Source organism: Balaenoptera musculus, chromosome 4 (assembly GCF_009873245.2).
Source record: "Balaenoptera musculus isolate JJ_BM4_2016_0621 chromosome 4, mBalMus1.pri.v3, whole genome shotgun sequence".
Classification (NCBI taxonomy): Eukaryota; Metazoa; Chordata; class Mammalia; order Artiodactyla; family Balaenopteridae; genus Balaenoptera; species Balaenoptera musculus.
In genome coordinates, this window is record NC_045788.1 from 115,972,986 (window position 1) to 115,986,257 (window position 13,272).

Here is a 13,272-nt window from a genome sequence, read left to right on the forward strand (position 1 = left end):
AACCTTTGACTTTTAATCTTAAAATCTTTTCTTGCCTCAATGTCACACCCAAATTATAGTCATAATCTTCACATTTCTATAATATGTTTCCCTTTTATACTTCTAAATGTCATTTCATATTTTGTAAAAACTGAAACGTTTACCCTAAAAGCTTAAAAAACAGTAGCTCCCTGTGACATCTGTTTATACACCCAGACTTCTTATTTCAATACTGTGTTTTATCCATCCAGTATTAAAACCATTTTTCTCATTGGTTAAATTCATTTTTCTACATGATAGGCCCATACTTTCTTGATTTATGTATTAGACGTTGTCTATTGATTCCTGTTTTTGTCCTTGAGGATTTTGTACTCCTTTCACTCCCCTACTCTCTTATAATTATTTAGTTAAATCATTAGTTATTATTATTTTATAAATATTGTTCATGGATAAGTAAAATTATGTTTTGTGCTTTGTGTCCCCTTTGTTGTTTATTTTTGGAGTTCATAATTGCTAACGTATCCCAAATAAATGCCCCCAACAAATTTATCAACTGATTTTTTTTGAACATTTAAGTTCAATCACCATATTTATAATTTTAAATGCTCAAACATTTCAAATTTACTTTTTCCTTGTTTCAGTGGGGTGTGATTAATCTCTAAGTATGCAATACTGAGGCTTAAATGGAAATTCTCAATCTCCTCTTGGTTTGGATCCTCTTTGACCTGAATCTCACATTATCTTTTTTGTCTATTCTTTCATTTGCAGAAACACACCTCCCTAATGGAAATGTTTTAGGACCTTGTAGATACTTAACATTTGCATGCTATTTTGACTTGGAATTCTAACTTTATTCTTCTGCAGAATTTAGAAAGACTCTCCATTGTCTTCTAGCTTCCAAAGTTTTTGTTGAGAAGACAAATGACATTGGAGAGAAAGAAAAAAAAGAAAAAAATATATATATATTCCTTTTATCCTTGGTATGTCCTAAAATGTCATATTATGTGTCTTGATATAGTTTATTTTTTCATTCCCTGCACTGCTCTCTCGATGGCTCTTCAAACTGGAAACACACAACCTTAAGGTCTGTTTCTTTGATAAATTCTTCATCTCTTTCTCTGTTCTCTTTTTCTGTAAATCTTATTAGTACAATGTTAGACACCCCAATTGATACTCTCATTGTATTATATTTCTCTGTTTTCTTCTTCTCCTCCCCCTTGTCCTCCTCCTCCTTCTTCTTTTCCTTCTTGTTCTTCTTCTCCTTCTTCTTCTTCCCCTTCCCCTTCTTAATTTTTTTTTTTTTTTACTTTCTAGGAAATTCCATTATTTTTCTACTAATTATTCTAATAAATATTTTCTTTTAACTATAATATTTTGTTTTGGGACTTCCATGGTGGCGCAGTGGTTAAGAATCTGCCTGCCAATGCAGGGGACACAGGTTTGAACCCTGGTCCAGGAAGATCCCACAAGTTGTGGAGCAACTAAGCCCATGTGCCACAACTACTGAGCCTGCACTCTAGAGCCCACGAGCCACAACTACTGAGCCCGCGTGACACAACTACTGAAGCCCATGTGCCTAGAGCCTGTGCTCCGCAACAAGAGAAGCCACTGCAATGAGAAGACCACACACCACATCGAAGGGTAGCCCCAGCTTGCTGCAAGTAGAGAAAGCCCGTGTGCAGCAACGAAGACCCAACGCAGCCAAAAATAAATAAATAAATAAATAAATAAAATTTTTTTTGTTTTGTAAAACTTCTTATTGTTTCCTTTCATAACATTTTGTTCTTTTTTCTTTAATACAGCAGTAACAATTAATGAAATCGATTAACATGCAACGATATGGATGAATCTTGGAATTACAATATTAAGTGAAAAGAACATTTCAAAGAAGAATTGCATATAGCATGATGCTCTTTAGAAAAATACATGCACAGTTTAAAAAATAAAGGAGTGAGGAACATAGCTTTTAATGTAATGATTTACTTGGGTGCAGAGAGTCAGGGGATGGAATGGGGGGGTTAGTGTAGATGGGTACAGGTCATTTTTGAGGTCTTAGCTTTTACTTCAAGGGTATATTTTAATAGCAATATATTTTAAAAACTAAAGAAAAGTGAGGTTTTGAGAACATTCTATTCTTAATTCTTGGAAAGGAGGTAAAATGTAATGGTTAAGAGAGTGGACTTCAAGCTGACTACCTGGGTTCAAATCCTGGCTCTGCCATTTGCTAAGATGTCCTTGGCTAGTTACATAACCTTCCTATAAAATGGACATGATAGTAGTGCCTACCTCAAAGGAATTGCTATGAGGCTTAAATAAGACACTATTATAAAGTTAGTAGAAAAGTGCCTGGCATATACTAAACACTAAGCACTAAAATATAAATGGAATAGGTTCTCTTATATATCTGAGTTATTAATTACCATTTTTATAATTTCCTTCTGTTCCTTTCATTGTTTTTGTCTCTTTCTGATTTCTTTCTCTTGTTTGCTTTGACCACTGTCTTTCATCTTTGAGGCTTTCTTCAAATGTCTAGTGATTTTTGGTTGTTGATACATCACTAAGAGCATGGTATAAAAATCCTGACTGGAAGCTCTGTGTAAATGGGTGGGCTTGTTAGGTGATCAGGCAGCAAGGAAGCCTTTTTATCAGAAGAACCCTAAATGGCAGCTTCTGAAATTCTATTCTCTGAGATCATTTAAGTTCTGCAGGTAATAATCCTCCCACGTCCTGGATGGGCTGTGAAGGAGCAGGTTAGTTTCCTTGCAGGTTTCAAATGCTGAGGCTCCGAGGGGCTCTTTGGTGCACACTAACTCACTTCACTGCAGCATCCTTTTCTGCAGGTTCTGAGACTGCCTTGCTCCAATCCTCCATTCACCTTCCATCATCCCAAACATTAGTTGGCATCTCTTCTCCTATCCTTTTATCAAATGTCTTTGTAGGTTTGCATCTTTTTGGTAAATGTATATAGATGATATGCTACATTTAAGCTTTGCCAACTATTCACATTTTTATCACCTCCAACTCTCTTCTTTAATTCTGCCCTTTAAAACATTTGTGTTCTTTATCTTATTTGCTAAACTCCTAATTATAAGAAGCATGTAGCTAATTACATAAAACTGATCCCTATCACTACCACTCCAACCTTATAATTTTTAAGATTGACATAGGACATTGCTACTGGTATGACACAGTAGGAAGAAGGCAGGAAAAAAATGAAGCTTTTCAATAGAAATCCATTTTCACATTTAAGTAATAGTGTTCTCTCCACATTTTCAGATTCTTCTCACAAGCACAGAAATACAGTATCCTGTGAAATTAGTTTGCCTTTTCATTCTTTATAGATAGTCTAAAACAATAAGAAATGTTTTTATTAAAAATCTTCAAAGTAATTTTAAACTAAGAATATAATCCAGGGCTTCCCTGGTGGCGCAGTGGTTGAGAGTCTACCTGCCAATGCAGGGGACACGGGTTCGAGCTCTGGTCTGGGAAGATCCCACATGCCGTGGAGCGGCTGGGCCCGTGAGCCACAATTACTGAGCCTGCGCGTCTGGAGCCTGTGCTCCGCAACAAGAGAGGCCACGATAGTGAGAGGCCTGCGCACCGTGATGAAGAGTGGCCCCCGCTTGCCACAACTAGAGAAAGCCCTCGCACAGAAACGAAGACCCAACACAGCCATAAATAAATAAATAAATAATTAAAAAAAAAAAAAAAGAATATAATCCAGTACCTCCTGAATTATGTCTCATTAGGCTAAAAGGAAATTCTGTTCATAGTACAATACTGACTGAACAAATTGAACTAGCTTTGCATGAAAACATTTTTAAATTAATTTTTATTGGAGCATAGTACATGTACAATTAAAATCCTTTGTTTTTTTCTCTAAGATCAGGTACAAAACAAGGATGTCCAGTCTTGCCATTTTTATTCAACACAGTTTTGCAAGTCCTAGCCCCAGCAGTCAGAGAAGAAAAAGAAATAAAAGGAATCCAAATTGTAAAGGAAGAAGTAAAACTGTCCCTTTTTGCAGATGACTTGATACTTTACATAGAAAATCCTAAAGACACCACCAGAAAACTGCTAGAGCTCATCAATGAATTTGGTAAAGTTGCAAGATACAAAATTAATATGCAGAAATCTGTTGCATTTCTATACACTAACAATGAACTATCAGAAAGAGAAATTAAGGAAACAATCCCATTTACCACTGCATCAAAAAGGATAAAATACCTGGAAATAAACCTACCTAAGGAGGTTAAAGACCCATACTTGGAAAACTATAAGACACTGATGAAAGAAATTGAAGATGACAAAAACAGATGGAAAGATATACCGTGTTCTGGGATTGGAAGAATTAATATTGTTAAAAATGACCATACTACTGAAGACAATCTACAGGTTCAATACAATTCCTATCAAAATATCAATAGTATTTTTCACAGGACTAGAACAAATAATTTAAAAATTTGTATGGGAACACAAAAGACGCCGAATAGCCAAAACAATCTTGAGAAAGAAGAATGAAGCTGGAGGAATCATGCTCTTTGACTTCAGACTGTATTATAAAGCTACAGTAAGCAAAACAGTATGGTACTGGCACAAAAACAGACTCGTAGATCAATGGAACAGAATAGAGAGCCCAGAAATAAACCCATACACTTATGGTCAGTTAATCGATGACAAAGGAGGCAAGAATATACAATGGAGAAAAGACAGCCTCTTCAATAAGTGGTGCTGGGAAAACTGGACAGCTACATGTAAAAGAACAAAATTAGAACATTCTCTAATACTATATATAAAAATAAACTCAAAATGGATTAAAGACCTAAATGTAAGACCGGATACTACAAATTCCTAGAGGAAAACATAGGCAAAACAATCTTTGACATGAATTGCAGCATTATTTTTGGGGGTCTGTCTTCTAGAGTAAAGGAAACAAAAGCAAAAGTAAAGAAATGGGACCTAATTAAACTTAAAAGCTTTTGCACAGCAAAGGAAATCCTCAACAAAACAAAAACACAACCTACTGAATGGGAGAAGCTATTTGAAAATGATATGACTGATAAAGGGTTAATATCCAACATATATAAACAGCTCATACAACTCAACATCAAAAAACATCAAAAAACCCAAACTACCCAGTTAAAAAAATGGGCAGAAGAACTGAATAGACATTTTTCCCAAGAGGAAATATAGATAGCCAACAGGCACATGAAAAATGCTCAACTTCACTAATCATCAGGGAAGTGCAAATCAAAACCATAATGAGATATCACCTCACACCTGTCTGAATGGCTATCATCAAAAAGAACACAAATAACAAATATTGGAGAGGATGTTGAGAAAAGGGAACCCTCATACACTGCCGGTGGGAATGTAAACTGGTGCAGCCTCTGTGGAAAACAGTATGGAGGTTTCTCAAAAAACTAAAAATAGAACCACCATATGACCCAGCAACCCCACTCCTGGGTATGTATCTGAAAAAAACAAAAACACTAATTTGAAAAGATACATGCACCCCAATGTTCATAGCAGCATTATTTACAATTGCCAAGGTATGGAAGCAACCTAAGTGTCCATCAACAGATGAATGGATAAAGACGATATGCTATGTATACCCAGTGGGATACTACTCAGCCATAAAAAAGAATGAAATTTTGCCATTTGCAGCAACAAGGATGGACTTGGAGGGCATTATGTTAAGTGAAATAAGTCAGACAGAGGAAGACAAATACTGCATGATATCACTTATATGTGGAATCTAAAAAATACAACAGATTAGTCAATAAAACAAAAAAGAAGCAGACTCACAGACATAGAGAACAAACTAGTGGTTACCAGCAGGGAGAGGGAAGAGGAGAGGAGCAATATAAGGGTAGGAGAATAAAAAGGGTTATTATGGGATTATATGAAGTCATGTGTGTGAAACTTTTGGAAATTGTAGAGCACTATAGAATTTAAAGAATCTTTCATTCAATTAAAAAATGTAGGCCTTAAAATACTTCTAAAGCCATAAAAAATCCCCTGCTTAATTCGTACTTCTTTCCCCAGAAGCACTAGAGGAAGGTAGACTATGCTGATCAATAGACCATGATTTCCTCTCTTTACCTGTTGAAGAAAAATGTATTAATAAAATACCCCTGGAGAGATATATATGAGCTTCCTCAGAAAGCTATTCTTATACAGGAAGTACAAAATTATTTCTATTTCCTTTCTACCTTTACTCATCAGAAAAATTTATAGCAGATTCAAGAGTGACCAGATTATTTTTCACACCTTAACATTTGAAACTATGCTAAAGCTGTAAAGCTGTAAGAGATAGTAACTGTATAGCCTATTACTTAATCAAAACCCCTTATGGGACCTTCATCCCTTCAACTTTGACTGTAATTAAGATGGAATACTTTAATTGCATATCAGTTTAATTACAAAAGAAATGAATAGAATATGATTGTAGTGAAGGTTTTTAATGTAAAAATGTATACTACAGCAAAATCAAATTTCACAGTGTCATACATACATACACTTAAATCATATGTATGCACATATATGTATTTATATGTATGTATACATGTGTATATATGCATGTATATATGTGTTCATTTATATGGAATTCCGTCTTTACCTTTCAATACAAAGAGTAATGGAAGAACTTCTTAGGAGACCAAGTATGATATAAATAGGTACACGTTGCCCTCCCCAACCCAACACATACAAACTGAGGTTTCCAAATAAAGTGTGAAGCCACAGCAAGGCACAAGTCCTCAGAAACCCTTCTTCTTGAGAATTCTTCTGCATTCTAATTTTAAAGCATTTGTATTTGTCATTTCTGGGAAGGGAGAAATCAAGTGATCATTTACAGGATTTTACAAGTATGTTACCCACAATTCAATTCTATTTTCTTCTCGAATATGAAAACTTTCCATAACTTTTGCAGCTATACTTGTGAGAAATGAAAGGAAAATCTGTTTTTTCTTTGTCAATCAAGTAGTGTGGCGAATCAAATAGCCAAGTTAACATCCGTGCCCAGCAGCCTAAGAAAACTAACTGATTAATTGAAACCTAACATCTATTTGGAAGGAAATAGGATTCCCTGTTTTATTTTCAAGGGCATTGCAATTCTAGACACTCAAAGCAGCCACTGCAGCAGTTACACGCTCTGGTTACTAGTCCTCTGCTGAGCAAGCCTGGCTTGGGGTCTGCTTTTCCTCATGTCACCCTTCCATGGAGGCCCTGTGATGGGATGAGAGCGTGTGGACCTTGGAAGACTGACATAGGTTTGAGTTCAGTCAAACTATATAAACTTGGGCCCAACATTTGACCTCTCCGACTTTCAATTGCCTCATTGGTAAAAGGGGAAAATAGTATTTCCTCGTGAGATTATTGTTGGGATTAAATCAGACAATATATATAAAATTCCTGATACATAGAAGATCTTAACAAACGCTAGTTTTATCCCCCTCCTTCAAATACATAGTAGAAAAGCATTAGATTCCCAGGCTTTCAAGTCCTACTTTCATTCTACATTGTGGTCACAATGTGACGCAACTTCTTGGGACCACGTCTAGCCTCTGATTTCCAATGCTGGTACATATGCCATGGCTAGTTTAACCTGCTGTTCTCTCATTGTCACATGCTATAATGACATTTGAATATGCTGTTTATCCTCAGCCACCAACCAGGGGAAATTTCTACAGAAGAATTCAGTTCTGCTTTCACTTAGATTTGGTGATAAGCATTTAACTGTGGGTTTGTAATTGCACTTTGAAAACAAAAACTCCGTACTTTCTCATGACCAGGAAGGCCTGGACATCTATGGCCTTTGCCTGTGTGGGCCACTCTCCTTTCTTTCCCTGATCCAGTCACGCTGGTCTTCGCTCTGTGCTTGGACACCGTTCAGTTCTTTTGTGTCTTGGGCTTTTAGTCGAGCCCTCTCTTTTGTTTGAAGTGCTCTTTCCTTCACTTTCACATGACTGGCTCCTTGTCATTCTTAAAGCAGCAGGCTCTATGTCACCTCCACAGAGGGCCTTCTCCAACTAAATACACGTAGGTGCTTGACCTTTTGTTAAACTGCTCTTATTTGTTTGTTTGTTTGTTTGTCTTGGTTACCTAGAAGGTAGAGGCCACGCCTATTGCTAGCACTAGCACAGGGCCTGGCACAGAGAGAGGTCAGGAAGTGTTTGTTGAATGGATGAATAACTCAACTCTATAGGTTTGTGCAGTTTAGGCCATTTCTTTGGATTAACAAGTATCAGGATCGAAATCTCAGAATCAGTACCCCTCAGAACCAAAAAGGATTATGGCAGGCAGAATAACTGTTTAACTAGACATTATCAGAAAAAAAATCTTGCAAACATTTTGAAACACACAGACTATAAACCACTTTCAAAAAACTCTCTTTTATGGAGAAATCAGTGAGATATGTCAACATACCTTGCTAATGAAGATAAAGATTTATTATTTTTTTTAACATCTTTATTGGAGTATAATTGCTTTACAATGTTGTGTTAGTTTCTGCTGTATAACAAAGTGAATCAGTTATACATATACATATGTCCCCATATCCCCTCCCTCGTGCATCTCCCTCCCACCCTTCCTATCCCACCCTTCTAGGTGGTCACAAAGCACTGAGCTGATCTCCCTGTGCTATGTGGCTGCTTCCCACTAGCTATCTGTTTTACATTTGGTAGTGTATATATGCCAATGCTAATCTCTCACTTCGCCCCAGCTTCCCCTTCCCCCTCTCCATGTCCTCAAGTCCTTTCTCTGTAACTGTGTCTTTATTCCTGTCCTGCCACTAGGTTCATCAGAACCATTTTTTTTTTTTTAGATTCCATATATATGTGTTAGCATACAGTATTTGTTTTTCTCTTTCTGACTTACTTCACTCTGTATGACAGACTCTAGGTCCATCCACCTCACTACAAATAACTCAATTTTGTTTCTTTTTATGGCTGAGTAATATTCCATTGTATATATGTGCCACATCTTCTTTATCCATTCATCTGTCGATGGACACAGGTTGCTTCCATGTCCTGGCTATTGTAAATAGAGCTGCAATGAACATTGTGGTACATGTCTCTTTTTGAATTATGGTTTTCTCAGGGTATATGCCCAGTAGTGGGATTGCTGGGTCGTATGGTAGTTCTATTTTTAGTTTTTTAAGGAACCTCCATACTGTTCTCCATAGTGGTGGTATCAATTTACATTTCCACCAACAGTGTAAGAGGGTTCCCTTTTCGCCACACCCTCTCCAGCATTTATTGTTTGTAGATTTTTAATGATGGCCATTCTGACCAGTGGGAGGTGATACCTCATTGTAGTTTTGATTTGCATTTCTCTAATGATGAGTGATGTTGAGCATCCTTTCATGTGTTTGTTGGCAATCTGTATGATCTATTATTGATTTATATCACGTTTTTTCTTAAGGCTGAATATCTTTTAACATAAGTTTTTACCCTAACATCTTTCCAATAAAGTGCTTATCCTGATGTTATGCACATGGGAGATCGAATTTCCTCTTCTACCAACTCGGCTCCTGATTCTAGGACATCTAATTCTGAGCCTAGGAGCTTTCCTGCAAAGCATTCACTGGAGTGAAATATCTTCTTTCCTATTGAAAGAAATTATATTGGTCCCATCTCCACTAAAATGCTGGCCCTATAATTCTCTAAATATTAAAGCTTGACTTGAACTTGTTAACTCATCTTTGTGGAGATGACACTTTAGAAAACTAACACTTCTCCTTTAAAAAAGAAAATAAACTTTCTTTGCAAGATGATAAATATTTAGGGGAAAATGTGTATTTTTTTTTCTAGCTCTTAGCACAATCAGTCAGTATGTCATATGGTTCATGCAGAGCCAACTTCTTTATTTCAGCCAGCAAAGGTCATCTCCTCCGCTGGCAATCAGCAGGTGAATACAATCCACCTGGAGATGGTATCAATTTGGAAACTGTAGAAATCTGTTGCTAGTCTTTAAGCCATCACACCTCTGGCCATCATGAGCGTAGGAACCCTTAATATGCTTTAGTGCCTTTCCTGTGACACACTGTTTTGCCCTGGAGAGACAGATTTGGCAAAATCCCTCTAGCAAACAAACACAGAGAAGACTAAGTGGGACTTGAATGCCCTGCAGGCGTAAAATATTACTTCTCGACTCTTCTCATCATTCTCGTTGTATTCGAAGATATGGAAGTGGGGCCCTATCTTATTTGTTTAACAAATATGTCTTGAATGTCTACTGTGGGCCTGGCACTCTACCAGGTTTCCAAAGATGGAGAGGCATGGGCACTGCCTTCTGAGAGTTTACAGTTTAGTGAGAAGACAGACCAATAGAGTGACAATTCAACATGATGTGTTTTGTATCAACCCAGAGTGTATGAGCAGGGAAAGCATAGAGGGCACATTGCTAATTTGTCTGGAGAAATAAGGAAAACTTTTACTAAGGAAGTAAAACTCTCAGGAGTACTTGAGGTAACAATGAGCCAAATAGGAATTTACCAGGCAGACAAGGGGAAATGCAGGGGGGATTCCAGCAAGGAGAAGAGTATATGAGGGCGAGAGGCATGAGAGTGTTTGGTATGGTCTGGGAGTGAGGAGTAATTCCCCACAGCAAGTGGGTGTGGCAAATGAGGAGAAAGACAGATGATGGGGCTGGCAGGTGGCTTAAGGCCAGACTATGAAGGATTTGGAGGCCATGTGTTATGGGTTGAATCGTATCCCTCCAAAAAGCTATGCTGAGGTCCTAACCCCCAGTACTTCAGAATGTGACCTTATGTGGAAATAGGGTTGTTTCAGACATAATTAGTTCAATTGAGGTCATCCTTGATTAAAGTGACCCCTTAATCTAACATGACAGGTGTCCTTAAAAGAAGAGGGAATTTGGACACACACATGCACGAAGGAAGGGCTGCATAGAAACTCACAGGGAGAGGATAGCCATGTGAAGATGGAAGTGGAAATTGGAGTTATGCTGCCACAAGCCATGGAAAACCTGGAGCTACCAGAAGCTGGAAGAAACAAGGAAAAATCCTACTGTAAAGGCTTCTGAGACATCATGGCCCTGTCAACACCTTGATTTTGGACTTCTAACCTCCAGAACTGTTAGATAATAAACATCTGTTGTTTTAAGCTACCCAGGGTGCGTGCTTTATCATGGTAGCCTTAGGAAAGTGATACAACATGTTAAATAGTGTAGATTTGAATGTAATGGGATCATAATTTATATGGGTTGGAAACTACTGAAGCAAGAGAGCAATGAGACCAGATTTGTGTGTTACAGAACGGGTTCTGGCTGAAATGTGGAGCACAGATTAGAGATGGGGAATGGAGAGAATCTGTAATATTTCCAAAGCTTATTGACCAATATAGTTCCTCAGTATCTCCTCACCTATGAAACAAAAAAAAGGATCACCCTTCTCCTTCTCTCAGTTTGGTCCAAAACATTATATTAGAGCTCTCCTGTCTGCATAACGTTACCTGGATAAAGAAAAGGGCATACTTTAAATTCAGTCCTACCAGATCACTTTTTTAAGTGATGGAAATGTCACAATGAAAAATGACTGTACTAATACAATAATATGGACATTTGAAATGATGTTGATATTGGTATTTTGATACTGATTTAAAAATTCAGTTAAAAAATCTTAGAACCATGAAATGAATAAAATTAATTTTCCAGTAGCAAGCCATTTAGGTTCCCAAGATTGTTTTCCTTGCTCTTTATCTTAGTTGCAGAATCTGGTTTATATCCACATCTTGAAATGTCTATTCCTGTACAAGTAAAAAACTTGTTAAGAAACATACTATCACTAAGATCAATATAAGGAAGCTGGAAGACAGCTGTTATTTCTGTTAGGGGTATTTCCTAGAAATATCATGAACTGTGATAATTGGCAGCTTTGATGCAAGCAAATGACTTTTCTCCAATTGAAGTAGGTGACATTCAGACCTATGACACTTACACTTCTAAGGCTACATACTCTTTAGCTGTTTTCAACCTCCTGAGACACAACATGTCATACTTGCATATATGAGTAAATAATTTAGTGAATATAAGACACATCTCCATTTATCTTTCATCTCATTTACTGAATACCATAACTGACAATGTTACAAAAATATTAATTATATGACATAACCCAAAATGTAAATTATGTTTCTAATTGTATTATATTGAAGAAGCAATTTAATATCACCTCCGTTTTTAAAAACATGAAGTACAGAGTACAGTAAATTTAAAAATCAGTGAGATTATTAAGACTCTAAATAAACACAAAAAACTTGTGTACACAAGTTAATATTCAGATGTCTTGGACACTGATATGTAAAATCATAAAATTCACTTGGGAAAGTTAAGGCTGAGAGAGAAGAAGAATGTTGATTTAAGGAAACAGCTAAGGGCAGTACTGGATCTAAGGACAGCACTGGCCTCTTCATTTGTCATTTGTCATGAAAATGTAGTGCGGAACTATTGTCATGTGACCTTCCTCCCCACTTATTAAGCCATGGGTACACAAACAACAGGTGTTTTCGATTAGTTGTTCCTATAAAATGACATTTTAGAGAGGTTGGAGGCCTTAAATGGTATTGTATGACAGTTTCTTACCCTGCAAAACAGGAAAGAACATATATAAAATATTTGGGAGCAGTTGTGAACATGGATATTGATAGAGGAGTGCCTTGTCTCTCTGTGATTGACACGTGTATCAGTACCCATAGCGGTAGAACTACCTAAATAGGAAAAGACTGAACAAGTAATACAGGCACAATTAAGAGTGGTAACAAATAGTAAACCCAAAATACCCTATGTCCACATGGGAGGCTGAGTTAAGTATGCATACCCACTGGCATTCATTCATTTTTTTCATTCCTTCTTCCAAACACCATATTTTACTTCCTACTGTGTTGCCTAGCATTGGAAATTATCTCCATTTTAAAAATTGCCAATTTGCATATATTATTTGCACTTTAGAAAGAAGAAGATGACTAGTTCTGAACCCATGCAATTGATTTCAGATCAGATCATCTAAGAGAGAAACTTAGACGCCTCCAAAATATTGACTTGAAAGAAGAGTTATATGGATACAGTTTAGAGTTTAAAAGCCAACATTTTGCATACTCATATATTCAGTCTAGTTTGTTATTAAAGTATAGAATGAGACAAGAAGAAGATAGATTTTTGGAAGAGGAAAATGAACAAACATTTATTGATACGCTGCTGTAGAGCATTACATCTCAATCCTCTTAACAACGTACAAAGTGTTATTATCTCCTATTTTACAAAGAAGAAACT

The 13,272-nt window shown here is 36.8% G+C and overlaps 1 protein-coding gene across 1 annotated transcript in view; it reads right to left on the reverse strand.

Annotated features, from left to right (window-relative positions):
* The window catches only part of LOC118895014 (SAM domain-containing protein SAMSN-1), a 124,826-nt gene that overhangs the window by 51,496 nt on the left and 60,058 nt on the right, over positions 1-13,272 (reverse strand). The window lies entirely within an intron of this gene.